At 40.3% G+C, this 14,845-nt stretch overlaps 1 non-coding gene across 1 annotated transcript; it reads left to right on the top strand.

The window, feature by feature from the left end:
• Positions 1–14,479: 14,479 nt before the first annotated feature.
• Positions 14,480–14,586, top strand: LOC131593723 (small nucleolar RNA R71). Its single transcript, XR_009281106.1, has one exon. It is a non-coding gene; the product is annotated as a small nucleolar RNA R71 (small nucleolar RNA).
• The last annotated feature ends 259 nt before the right edge of the window (positions 14,587–14,845 follow it).

Below are 14,845 nucleotides of genomic sequence, written 5' to 3'. Positions count from 1 at the left end.
CTTAGTTTCCATGAGGACTCTCATTGATGGGATTTCAACTTCTACGGGGAGCACAACTTCCATGCCGTATACTAGAGAAAAGGGAGTTGCCCCTGTTGAAGTACGCACTGAAGTACGGTACCCATGTAAAGCAAATGGCAGCATTTCATGCCAATCTTTGTAAGTGACGACCATTTTCTGGACGATCTTCTTAATGTTCTTGTTGGCAGCTTCGACGGCGCCGTTCATTTTTGGTCTGTAAGGAGAAGAGTTATGATGCTCAATCTTGAATTCCTCACATAATTCTTTCATCATCTTGTTGTTCAAGTTTGAACCATTGTCAGTAATGATCTTGCTAGGAACACCATATCGGCAAATGATGTTATTCTTGATAAACCTCACAACCACTTGTCTTGTGACATTGGCGTAAGATGCTGCTTCGACCCATTTGGTGAAGTAATCAATTGCTACCAAGATGAAACGATGACCGTTTGAAGCTTTTGGTTCGATCATTCCAATCATGTCGATACCCCACATGGAGAAAGGCCATGGAGATGAGAGAACGTTGAGTAGAGTCGGTGGCACATGGATCTTATCCGCGTAGATCTAGCACTTGTGACATCTCTTCACGTGTTTATAACAATCAGATTCCATTGTCAACCAATAGTAACCTGCTCTTAAGATCTTTTTGGACATTGCATGCCCATTTGAATGAGTTCCAAAGGACCCTTCATGCACTTCATGCATTAACATGTCTGCTTCGTGTCTGTCCACGCATCTGAGCAAAACCATGTCGAAGTTTCTTTTGTATAGCACATCTCCATTCAGGAAGAAACTGCCAGAAAGCCTCCTTAGAGTTTTCTTATCTTTGTTTGATGCCCCAAGCGGGTACTCTTGAGTTTGAAGGAAGCGTTTGATGTCGTGGAACCACGGTTTATCATCGATGACTGCTTCAGTTGCAAACACATAGGCGGGCCTTTCAAGGCGCGTGATTCTGACTTTAGGCACATCATTCCAGTGACTAACTTTGAACATGGAAGACAGAGTGGCCAAGGCGTCTGCCATTCGATTCTGATCTCGAGGTATATGATGCAATTCAACCTTGTTGAAGAAAGTCAACAGACGTCTTGCATAATCTCTGTAAGGAATCAAGCCAGGGTGGTAAGTTTCCCACTTATCTTTGATTTGGTTGATCACAAGGGCTGAATCTCCATATATGTCTAGGATTTTGATCCTTAAGTCAATGGCTTCTTCGAGACCCATGATACAAGCTTCATATTCTGCGATGTTGTTGGTGCAATCAAATAGCAATCTGGCGGAGAATGGGATATGAGTACCCTTGGGAGTGATGATGATTGCCCCAATTCCATTGCCAAAAGCGTTTACTGCTCCATCAAAAATTAGGCCCCATCTTGATCCAGGATCAGGACCTTCTTCAGGTAATGGTTCGTCATAATCTTTCATTTTCAAGTACATGACATCTTCATCAGGAAAGTCAAACTTGAGAGACTGATATTCATTAATTGGTTGATGCGCCAAATGATCGGCGAGAATGCTTCCTTTGACGGCTTTTTGAGCACGGTATTCAATGTCATATTCGGATAACAGCATTTGCCATCGGGCAATCCTTCCTGTTAAGGCAGGCTTTTCAAAGACATACTTGATCGGATCCATTTTGGAGATTAACCAAGTAGTATTGTTGATCATGTATTGGCGAAGACGTTTTGAAGCCCAAGCCAAAGCACAACATGTTTTTTCGAGCATGGAGTAACGAGACTCACAGTCTGTGAATTTCTTACTCAAGTAATAGATGGCATGCTCCTTCTTACCGGTTTCATCTTGTTGTCCAAGCATACAACCCATGGATTCTTCTAACACAGTAAGGTACATGATTAATGGTCTTCCTTCAACCGGAGGAATCAATATTGGTGGTTCTAACAGGTATTCCTTGATACTGTCGAGCGCTTTCTGGCAATCTTCAGTCCATACAACCCCTTGATCTTTGCGGAGAAGCTTGAAAATTGGCCCACAAGTAGCAGTCATTTGAGAGATAAATCTGGAGATATAGTTTAATCGTCCGAGAAATCCTCTTACTTGCTTTTCAGTTTTTGGTGCAGGCATCTCTTGAATAGCTCTGACTTTGTCGGGATCTACTTCAATACCTCTTTGGCTGACAATGAAACCCAAGAGTTTTCCAGATCTAACCCCAAAAGTACATTTGTTAGGATTCAAGCGAAGCTGATATTTCCTTAGTCGTTGAAACAACTTCAAAAGGTATTCAATATGTTCTTCTTCTGTGCTGGACTTGGCTATCATGTCGTCCACATAGACTTCAATTTCTTTATGCATCATGTCATGAAAGAGAGTAGTCATTGCCCTTTGGTAAGTTGCGCCTGCATTCTTTAATCCAAACGGCATCACTTTGTAGCAAAAGGTACCCCATGGGGTGATGAAAGATGTCTTCTCCATGTCTTCTGGAGCCATCTTGATCTGATTATAACCGGAGAAACCGTCCATGAAGGAAAAGACGTTGAACTTAGCAGTGTTATCAACCAGCATGTCAATATGAGGTAATGGAAAGTCATCTTTTGGACTGGCCTTGTTCAAGTCACGGTAGTCAACACACATTCTGACTTTGCCATCTTTCTTCGGAACTGGCACTATGTTGGCCAACCATTGAGGATACTCGGAGGTGACAAGAAAACCTGCGTCGAGCTGTTTCTGAACTTCCACTTTGATCTTGTTAGCCATATCAGGGTGAGTCCTTCGCAATTTCTGCTTAACTGGCGGACATTCTGGCTTCAATGGCAAGTAATGCTGAACAATATTGGTATCCAACCCTGGCATGTCTTGGTAGGACCAGGCAAACACGTCAACATATTCTTTGAGAAGGTCTGTCAACTTACTCTTGATATCAGCATCAAGCAGTGATCGCGACTTTACGTGTCTATAAATCTGATAACTGCAAGTGCACAGTCGTGTCGTGTAGTTTTAAAAGATATCGAATCCACAGGGACTATGAATCGATCTACCGTTATCTAAGGTTACTATGTAAAGCTAGGAGTACTAAAATTTCGATTGTTCCTAAGGGAAAGTGATTGTGAGAAAATAAAGAATAATAATAAAAGACAGGTATCAGTATGTATTTCGTTTAACTAAAGGCAATCCGAAGGTTCATTGGCTTTTGCATAATTAAATTAAAAATCTTTACTAATTCCAATTGATTAAAAATCCTCGTCTCAAACTTTCGCTCTGTTGATTCAGACTACTATCCTAATCCTAATGTACGCTTTCGCCATCCCATTAGATTTTAGAAGAGCTTTTTGGAAACAATGTAATTAATAAAATGCCTATTTTACGAGGTTGTTATCTATTTAAATCTCCTAATCTCAAACTTTCGCTCTGTTGACTCGGAACATGCTAATATCCCTAACGTACGCTTTCGCCATCCCGCTCGAGTGTAAAAACAATTTTTGAAAATAAATAAGTTCCAATTAGTTTTAATACGCTTTCGCCATCCTTAAAACTAATGTCCTATGTCTACTATCCAGTTAAAGATCTCAAACTTTCGCTCTATTGATTTTAACCTTTGACCGTCCTAATCCCTCAAACTTTCGCTCTATTGGTTTTAAGACTTACTAATTAAACTAGACATATAAACCAAAAATAAGTGATAATTAATAAAACATAATTTAAGCCAATTTATTTCGGATCCCTACGGTTAACTTACTTTACATACCGACACCTTTAGTATTTTAGCCAGACATATTAATACGATTAAACGTACATATATTGGTTCGGTTCATAATAATAAGCATATTAAATGGCATATAATATATCATGCAGATAATTAATATAAATAAGGCGGTAAATAAAAAAACCTGAATTAAAATAAATCTGGATTGAATTGAATCTTGAAGTACTCGAACTTCCACCACAGGTTGGCTGGATCGTTCTTCAGAATTTAAATGGCAGAAAATAAAAACAAGGAAAATAAAGCGATAAATCTAACGTAAGGCTAGATCTATGAAAAGTTCACAACAATTTCCAGTGTAGAAATCGTTGTGAGAAAATAGGCGGTTAAATGAAGACAGAATAAAGAAAAGCAGTTCGCGGTACAATTTCGGCAGCACTTCGTTGGCAGGAAATCAGACAGATTGAAGTGAAGTGGCTGGTCCTATTTATAGGAGAGGCTTTGCAGTTGCTTTGCGTGAAAAGAGGAGATTCTGCAGACTGGCTTGGAGACGTGCGTCTCCGGTTCTTCAGGGAGACTGGGTGCGTGACTTGAGACGTGCGTCTCAAGTGGAGAATCTTCAGGGAAATGGAGACGGGCGTCTCCTCTTGGTGACGTGGCAGAAGAGAACGTGGAGACGTGCGTCTCCACTTGTTGCATGGTTTGGGCTACGCATTTTTTGTTCCTTTGTGGGCTGGTTCGTCTCTTTTGGGCCTTTGGGTCCTAATTGCACCCTTCTTTCACTTCAGCACTCTCTTTTCATCTTTTAGGCATAAATATTTGTCATTTAAGCTCAATTTTCTTTCCTTTTCGCAAATAGTCGTAATTGAAGTGCAAAACCTGAAATAAAGCAAATACACGCGTAATATCATAATAAATTAACATAATAAACGGAAAATGCTATAAATATCTATGGATTTTAGGCTAAATATACGATATAAAATCGTGTTATCAAATTCCCCCAGACTTGAACCTTTGCTTGTCCTCAAGCAAAATAAGAAGATAAAGATAAATGAAACACACTTCCACCACGTCGTTCAGTCATACTTAGCTACATAGTGTTCTTATTCGGAAATAACGAATCTTAGCAATAAACCTATAGTAACAACACTAAACAACTCCCAGTATGCATACCAATCCGAATCATGCCATTATAGCTCGACCTATTTGACTTCTCATCATGTTTCACCCTTTTCATTCGCGCGCAATCACATTAAGCCCATTATCTTGACACGCACATAGCAGAGTAGTCGGTTAGTGACTATGATCCTTCTCATGGAGTTCTGGCACAATATGTGGTATACTCCTTAGCATTCACTTGTAGATTGTGGGGAATCGGACAATAGTCCTTCCTACCAAGTTCATTACCAGATGACTTCTGAACCAATCGACAGTGAGTTTTTAAAATTCTTTGTATATGAGATTTGCGACCGTTAGGTTAAATGATCTTGTGAGGATCACCTTACTTAGTAGGCACATTTCTTCTTATAGCTGAACACATAATTATTATGAGGATCATACACTTATATTCATCGACTCTCTGCGTAGTTTGTATCTAAGACGGTGCCGACTGCTAGAATAAACTACTAAGGGTTATTTCAAAACTTAAAGTCGATGGTTTTGGTATAACGGGTATTCAAATCGGTTATGTATACTCGGGGGTTTTAGAGTGTTGCGACAATAAGGATATTGACTAATTCAGTTTCGGTGCGTTGAGTGATTGAGTAGCTTCGTACTTCTTGAACGTGTGGGGTTTGCGTTTATCGTTTAGGAGCAAAGTAAAGATTTTTTTTGTTATGGCTCAAGAAAATGGAAGAAATTGAAATAACTACGGAATTATACATATAAGACTTAAATTCCATAAATATTCTTTATTGAATTAGAAAAACATTACAAGGAAGGGAAATAACCGAAGGGAAAAATAAAACTAAAGGAAATAGAAAATAGAAATAATACGACTCCCCCAGACTTAGATGATGCAATGTCCTCAGTGCATAAGAACTACTCCTCATTGTTGCGGTTTCGAGAACTGCTCGCGCCTCTTGTACGAACACGGCAACGTCTATCAGGAGAGTCATTAACACGAATGTCAAGATCATGCAAATATGTGGCAATTTCAGCGTATTGACCTTCGTTCCTAATAGCATAGTCACGGTGCTCCTGTTGCATCTCTCGGATGAGCCTAATTGTTTCAGTTTGGTTTGTCTGCATAGCTTGAACGAGTTGATCTTGGCGTTGAATAGCAGCATACATGGCTTCAAGAGTGATAGGCGGAGGGTTGTTTGGAGGAGGTTGGTTGACATCAGCTTGCCCTTGGTTGAGTTCTTCTTCATTTGCATCCATAGGTTCATTAGGATGTTCTTGTTGGTTATCTTGAGGGTTGTCTTCAATAAGCCTCCAACGTTGAACATAACGGATGTTAATTCTTTCAGGACAAGGAAGGATGACATAAGGAATAGGAACTTTGTTGACGACCAAAGTGTATCGGCCATCATGGCGGGGTGAAACCAAGTGGGAATCGCGGCAGTAAGTGAGATCGATTGACTGAGCAGGCTTCATGAGATGAGAGAGTGATAGGAGCTCGTCACCAAGACCTAAAGCACAGGCCAAGGTAGTAATAATGCCTCCAAGCAAGAATGGATTTGTAGCGGGGGCGTTAACTAAACCTTGGATGTGTTGGAACATAAACGGTGCGGCATTGAAACGGATATTGTTAAGCGCACAGTAAAGGAAAAATAATTCATTTTGGTTTACCTTGTGGTTGTTGGATCTTGCAAAAATAATATGCCCCAAGACACGTTGAAAATAACGTATAGCGGGGTTTTGAATGTGAGAAGCATGAAGAGCTCTCCAACCGGTAGGATTTTCTCCAGTGAGATGGAACCAAAATTCAAAAGCGAGATCCTCCCAGGATCGACCCTTGAGTTCTTGAAAGATTGAGCGGTGAGCAATTGGAGCATGATTAAAATGCAAATATGAAGCTACGACATCTTGATCTAGAGCATATTCACGGTTGAACATCCGGAATTGGATGCTACCGGTTGAGAATGGTTGAGTAGAGGGAGTGTCGTAGTTGAATGAACTCAAAAATTCTAAGACGAGCGGCTCATAAGTAGGTACGGGTTCGGTACAAAGATGGTGGAGGCTAGATTTAGTGAGCAAACGGGTGACACCATCAATGAGACCCAAAGTTTCTAGACACTCGGTGTTCACAAATTTTGTGGGAACAACCGAACGTTCGTAGAAAGTAACATATTTTGTTCGTTGAGCATCATCTCGGAAGATAATGTTTGAAAGGTCGGGAGGTGGTCGCTCGGGACGCTCACCACGGATTAATGAACGTGGAGGCATGGTGAATATGGAAATGAAAAATAAAAATGTAGTGTAGAAGAGTAGAGAATGGTATGATAGTTGTGAGGAAGAAGAGTGGTGGTGGTGTGGTTTTATAGTGAGGTTTGAAAATGGGGTGGTTAATGGAGAATTAAAATGGATTAATGGTGGTGTTTGAAGTTTGAATAGAATAGAAAAATGGGGAATGAATGGAGTTTAAGAGGTGAATGATGGAGGATGAATGAGGTTAATGGAGTTTAAATGGAATAAATAGGGGAAGAATGAGGAGAATGAATTTTGAAATTCAAATTCAAAATTCAAAAATGGGATAAATGTGGTCTTCTGCGTGGTCAAAAAGGCAGCACAGACTGCTGGCCTTGGGAAGGCGCGCGTCTCAGGCAGCCAGTCTGCTGGGGGACAGGCATGGAGACGGGCGTCTCCTGTCCTATGCATGCAGACTGCTGGTCCCTCATGAATGGAGACGTGCGTCTCCTAGCTCAGGTAAGTGGTGTCCACACGTGCAGGTGTGGACCAATTCTGACAGTAGCAATAATACAGAATACCAGCTCAGTACAGTGTCATTGTATCATACTATAAACGGCAAAAATATGGTATACAGGAATGCATAGCAGTTTAATAGTGATGTAGTAAAACACAGTAGCAGTAATAAATAGAATATTGCATTTAAAATTAAACCAGTACTGAGTGTTAACAGAAGCAGAAAGCAAAAGTGCAGAAAAATGTAAATCTAAACTAGGAATAGAAATTACTAAAACTAGAAATAAAAATCTAATAATCTAATACGGTAACATCTAGCCACGTCTATTGTTGTTTTGATTAGACTGAATGTGTTTGAAAACTTCGTCGAACTGAGCATTGACGGTGTCGATGAAATCGAAGAAATGCATTTGCAAAGTGTGAAGCTCGTTGCGCACATGTTGTACATCTTGTTGTAGTGCATTGATTGCTTGTTCGTGCGTGTTCAGATTGGGCATCCTTTGATTTACCGATGCGGTGGACGTAGCGGGTTGTTGTGGCTCGAGTTCGACATCAGTCATGTCAACAGTGTATTCATCAGCAGAATCTTCAGAAGGTGTCTCAGGCTCGTACTCGGGTGTAGGCTCGTCTTCCGATAAAGGTTCATATTCAGGAATCGGTTCATCTTCAGGTAAAGGTTCATAGTATCCAGGAGGTGTTTCAGGTTCAGATTCGGATGCAGGCATTTCCTCATCAAAATGTTCATAAGCTTGAGGAGTTTCAGGTGAGGGCTCTCTCTCAGGAATCTGACCATAGTAAAGCCAGTTGGCAGGGTTGTGCACACTTGTCCTAGGATTCGGTAAGGTGAATTGATACCAAACTTTGTTATCAATGAGCAATTCAAACCGATGAGGTCCAAGATTACCGATGATACCTCGATTAAAGCAGAAATTGATGTCCATAGAGGTATGGGTACCAAAAGGTGTCAATCTAAGCAAAGGTACTCTCATTCCTATGGCATTAGCAATCATAGTGACGAATCCGCCAATCCTAATGGGTGAAACTTCGTCTTGCGTGATGCGCTCGAAGTTTGTTAGCATGAATGCAATGGCATTGACCGGGCGATTCTGAGAGGAGCAGAACATGATGAATAACTCTTCTCTAGTAACTTCAGTGACATTATCAGGCTTTCCAAAAATGTAGTGAGCAAGGATTTTGTGAAAGTAGCGGAAAGCAGGATTGTGGATGTTCTCAGAGTGAAATTCATTCTCTTCAGGGTTATCATTTCCAGTGATTTTCCCCCAGAATTTTTCCAGCTCCCAGTATGGAAGGTTTTCTTCAGCTACTTTGGCATATGCATCGGGTCCATGAGGTAGTTCTAACATTTTAGCAAAGTCTCCCATGCAAAAGTTAAATTCCATTCCAAAGAGTCGAAAAAGGATGACTCCTTTCTTCAGTCCTTGTCCACTGTTTGGAAGATAGGTCAGTGAGCTCAAAAATTCCAAAGTGAGTTTCCGGTAGGTATTAAACTTGCGGAACAAGTGGGAACCAGTCCAACCGATTTGGTTAAGCAGGTGTAGGATGCTTTCTTCGATACCAAGCTTCACCATAGTTGGTTGGTGAGGATAGCAAGTCAATTCCATGTGTCTTTCAGCCAGCTTGTTAAATCTTGCTTCTTGTCCTCTACCACGGAACACAACTTCCATATTATCAACTCCTTCCATCGTAGTTAGTAGTTAATTGAAAAACCTAGAAGTTGAAAATATTAGGATAAGTTAGAATTAGGCTAGTGTTTATTTAAAATAAAATAAAAAGTTAAAATTAAGCTTAGGTAGCAAGTTATAATAATAAATATAATTATAACGGAAATATTTTCTCAATTCATAGATAGTAGTTATAATTATAATAATTATTATAAGATGTATGAAAAATCAAAAATGATTAAAATTAAAATTAAAAATAGAATAAAGTTTTAAAAATGAAAAATAAAAATAAAAAATTAGAAAAATTAAAGTTTTAATAAATAATAAAAAAAAAAATAGAAGAATAAATAAATGTGGGTTGTCTCCCACCAAGCGCTTTGTTTAATGTCGTAAGCTCGACGATTTAAAAATAGAAAACTATTTTTTCGAAAGAGCGGGCAGTTCGTCAAGTTTAATAACTTCGATGTTTTCTTCGTATTCGAGATGATGGTAATACTTAAGACGTTGCCCATTTACGACAAAAGGTTTGACGGTTTCTCCTTTGATTTCTATCGCTCCACTCGGAAATATGTTAGTTATTTCGAAAGGACCAGACCATCTAGATCGTAACTTACCAGGAAATAATTTTAGTCTAGAATTAAATAAGAGCACTTTATCGCCTATGCTAAAATTTTTCCTAGATATACGCTTGTCGTGCCATTTTTTCGTTCGCTCTTTATAGATTTTGGCGTTTTCGTAAGCGTCTTGTCTAAGTTCTTCTAATTCGTTTATGTCTAGAAGTCGTTTCTCACCAGCGGCAGTGTAGTTTAGGTTTAAGTTCTTAATGGCCCAATAGGCTTTATGTTCTAACTCTACTGGTAGGTGGCATGATTTTCCATAAACGAGTTTGAATGGGGTAGTTCCTATTGGAGTTTTGAAAGCTGTTCTATAAGCCCATAAAGCTTCATTTAGCTTGGTTGACCAATCTTTCCTAGATATAGCAACAGTTTTCTCCAATATTTGTTTTATTTCGCGGTTAGATACTTCTACTTGACCGCTTGTTTGTGGATGGTATGGTGTGGCTATTCGATGATTTACTCCATATTTTCGAAGGAGTTTCTCAAGTATTCTTGAAATGAAATGGGAACCACCATCGCTAATTACCAATCTTGGCACACCGAACCTAGGAAAAATGACGTTTTTGAAAAGTTTAATAACTACTCGTGTATCGTTCGTAGGGGAAGCAATAGCTTCTATCCATTTTGAAACGTAATCGACGGCTACGAGTATATATTGATTTCCAAACGATGACGGAAACGGTCCCATGAAGTCTATTCCCCAGACGTCAAATATTTCTACTTCTAGAATGCCTTTTTGAGGCATTTCATCGCGTCTTGAAATGTTTCCAGTTCGTTGGCATCTATCACAGCTTAGTATAGCAAAATGGACGTCTTTCCACAGGTTGGGCCAGAAAAGTCCAGATTGAAGGATTTTGGCGCAGGTTCTAGATGTGCTATGGTGTCCTCCACACGGTGCAGAATGACAATGTGTTATTATGCTTCTTATCTCTTCCTCGGGTACACAACGTCTAAAGATTCCATCGGGGCCTCTTTTGAAAAGGAGTGGGTCGTCCCAATAGTAATGTTTTAGGTCATGGAAGAATTTCTTCTTCTGTTGGTAGCTTAGATCAGGAGGAAGCACACCAGCAGCTAGGTAATTTACGAAATCTGCATACCAAGGTGCGTCAGATCGGGCTAAAGCTATTTCAGCTAATTTCTCTGTTTCAGAGTTTGGACGGTATGGTTCGAATTCATTTGCTTCTAATTGGGCGATGAGTCTTTCATAAGGGAAATCATCGTCAATTGGTACTTGTTCGGGTTTCAGATTTTCCAATCGAGAGAGGTGATCTGCTACGACATTTTCAGTGCCTTTCTTATCTTTAATTTCCAGGTCGAATTCTTGCAGTAACAAGATCCATCTCAAAAGTCTTGGTTTAGCGTCCTTTTTGGTTAGGAGGTACCTAATGGCGGCGTGGTCAGTGTATATGATTATTTTGGCTCCTACCAGGTAAGAACGGAATTTGTCTAATGCGAATACGACAGCTAATAATTCTTTTTCTGTCGTGGCATAATTCATCTGAGCTTCGTCTAGGGTTCTACTCGCATAATATATGACATGTAGTTTCTTATCCTTTCTTTGTCCTAGAACGGCTCCTACAGCATAATCACTTGCGTCACACATTATTTCGAAAGGCTCATTCCAGTCGGGAGGTTGCATGATTGGCGCAGAGATCAATGCTTGTTTAAGCGTTTGAAATGCTTCAGTGCATTTATCGGTGAAAACAAATTCGGCGTCTTTCATGAGTAGTTCAGTTAAGGGTTTGGTTATTTTAGAGAAATCCTTAATGAAGCGTCGGTAAAAACCAGCATGTCCCAGAAAACTTCTTATTTCTCTAACGGTTTTGGGAGGTTGAAGGTTTTCGATAATTTCGATTTTTGCTTTATCAACTTCGATTCCTCTATCGGATACGATGTGTCCAAGTACAATTCCTTGTCGAACTATGAAATGGCATTTTTCCCAATTAAGGACTAGGTTTACGCTTACGCATCGTCTAAGCACCATTTCAAGGTTTTCTAAACATGTTTCAAAACTTCCTCCGCAGACAGAGAAGTCGTCCATAAAGACCTCCATTATTCCATCTAGGAAGTCGGCAAATATTGCCATCATGCATCTTTGGAAGGTCGCGGGTGCATTGCAGAGTCCAAAAGGCATTCGTCTATAAGCGAATGTACCATAAGGACAGGTGAATGTGGTCTTCTCTTGGTCGTCAGGGTGGATAGGAATTTGGAAAAATCCGGAGTATCCATCCAGATAACAAAAATGTGAGTGTTTAGCTAAGCGTTCGAGCATTTGATCTATGAAAGGTAAAGGGAAATGGTCCTTTCGGGTAGCTTTATTTAGCTTCCTATAGTCAATGCACATTCTCCATCCAGTTTGGGTACGTTGTGCTACAGATTCTCCTTTTGCGTTAGTGATTACAGTGACTCCTCCTTTCTTTGGTACGACGTGAACGGGGCTAACCCATTTACTATCGGATATAGGATATATTATTCCAGCTTCTAGCAGTTTTTGGATTTCCTTTTTAACTACATCGCTCATAATAGGATTTATTCGCCTTTGATGTTCCCTAGAGGTTTTACTATCGTCTTCGAGCATAATGCGGTGCATACACAGAGAAGGGCTTATACCTTTCAGATCTGATATGTTGTATCCTAAAGCGGTAGGGTATTTTCTTAGGACATTAAGTAATTTTTCAGTCTCGGTTCGTCCTAAGTTGGCGTTCACTATAACTGGTCGGTTTAGTTCTTCGTCTAGAAATTCGTATCTAAGATCGGTAGGGAGTGTCTTCAGCTCTACAGCAGGTTTCTTTGGTCCAGGTATAGGATCAGGGGTTAAAGCTAAGCATTCACTCAGGTGGTTATCTTGATATTCCTCACGCCAGTTGTCATCTTCAAAAATTGGCGGCATAGGGATTCTTAGGGTTTCGGGTTCCTTATTTGGTTCGGATTTTATTTCCTTGACACACTCGTCGATTATGTCAGCAGAACAGCATGTGTCAATTATAGAAGGTGCTTTTAGGAATTGGGAAAGGATAAATTCTATTTTCTCTTCTCCTACTTCGAAAGTAAGCTTTCCTCGCTTTACATCTATAATTGCACCAGCGGTCGCTAAAAATGGTCTTCCTAAAATGATCGGGATGTTAGAATCTTCTTGGATATCCATAATGATGAAGTCAGTCGGGATGTAGAATTGACCTACACGAACAGGGATATTCTCTAACATTCCTACAGGATATTTAACTGAACGGTCTGCTAGTTGAAGAGACATTCTTGTTGCTTTAAGCTCACCTAGATTGAGTTTCTTACAGGTCGAAAGAGGCATCAAACTAACACTAGCTCCTAAATCGCACAAGGCTTTCTCTATGATGGTTTTTCCAATTACGCAGGGTATAGAGAAACTACCAGGGTCTTTCAGTTTTGGAGGCATGTTGTTTTGGATGATAGCGCTACATTCAGCGGTAAGCGTTATAGTTTCGTTATCCTCGAGTTTCTTTTTGTTTGATAAGATTTCTTTTAAGAACTTAGCGTACGAAGGCATCTCAGTTATGGCTTCTGTGAATGGTATGGTTATGTTTAATTGCTTCAGAAGTTCTACAAATCTTTTAAATTGCGCTTCGGTTTTTGATTTGGCTAATCTTTGAGGGTAAGGAATTGGTGGCTTATAAGGTGGGGGTGGAACATACGGTTTCTCTTTTTCGGGTTCCACTTCGTTATTGTTCTCTTTAGTCTTAGCAGTTTGTTCGTCGGTTGTTTTCTTTTGGGTTTCCTTTGGCTCTTGTTGTGACATGGGTACGTTTTGGGTTCTAGGATCTATGGGTCCATCGTAATTAGTTCCACTTCGTAGTGTTATCGCGTTCGCATGTCCTTTAGGATTAGGTTGTGGTTGAGCAGGAAACGTGCCAGCAGGGGCAGCAGTAGGTGCTTGTTGTTGAGCTACTTGTGAGATTTGAGTTTCTAACATTTTGTTATGCGTAGCTAAAGCATCTACTTTGTTTGATAGTTGTTTTAGTTGCTCGCTATTGTGGATGTTTTGATTCAGGAAGTCTTTATTGGTTTGTTGTTGGGAAGCTATAAAGTTCTCCATCATGATTTCTAGGTTTGACTTCCTAGGGGTGTTTTGAGCAGCTACAGGCGCTTTTTGGTAGCCAGGTGGTACAGCAGGTGCTTGTCCAGGCGCGTACAACGCATTGTTGTTCTTATAAGAAAAGTTCGGGTGGTTTTTCCATCCAGGGTTGTACGTGTTAGAATAAGGGTTTCCTTGAGCGTAATTTACTTGATCAGATGGGACTCCAGTCAAGAGTTGGCATTCAGCAACTACATGCCCAGTCAATCCACAAATCTCGCAGTTAGGTGCTACAGCGGCAGCGGTGGCTGAAGGAGTGATGGTTAAATTCTCGATCTTTTGAGTTAAAGCGTCTACTTTAGCGTTAACGCGGTCTATACCACTAATTTCGTACATTCCTCCTTTGGTTTGGGCTTTCTCTAGAGCGGCGCGTTCTCCTCCCCATTGGTAATGGTTTTGCGCCATGTTCTCTATGAGTTTGTATGCTTCATCATGGGGTTTGTCCATTAATGCTCCGCCAGCAGCGGCATCTATAGTCATTTTAGTGTTATATAAGAGACCACCATAAAAGGTATGGATGATCAGCCATGGTTCGAGTCCATGATGAGGGCATATTCTAAGCATGTCCTTGTAACGTTCCCAAGCTTCGAAAAGCGATTCGTTATCTTTCTGGGTAAATCCGTTGATTTGACCTCTAAGCATAGCAGTCTTGCTAGGCGGAAAGTATCTTGCCAAGAATACTCTCTTCAATTCGTCCCACGTAGTTATGGAATTGGAAGGCAGGGATTGAAGCCACGCTCTCGCTCTATCTCTCAAGGAGAAAGGGAAAAGGCGTAATCGAATAGCTTCGGAACTAACGTTGTTGGCTTTGATAGTGTCGGCGTATTGCACGAACACGGATAAATGGAGATTGGGGTCGTCTACAGGGCTTCCAGAGAATTGATTCTGTTGAACAGCTTGG

This window comes from Vicia villosa, linkage group LG3 (genome assembly GCF_029867415.1).
Source record: "Vicia villosa cultivar HV-30 ecotype Madison, WI linkage group LG3, Vvil1.0, whole genome shotgun sequence".
NCBI lineage: Eukaryota > Viridiplantae > Streptophyta > Magnoliopsida > Fabales > Fabaceae > Vicia > Vicia villosa.
The sequence above is the reverse complement of the archived record's forward strand: the minus strand, read 5'-3'. Positions and strand labels throughout refer to the sequence as shown.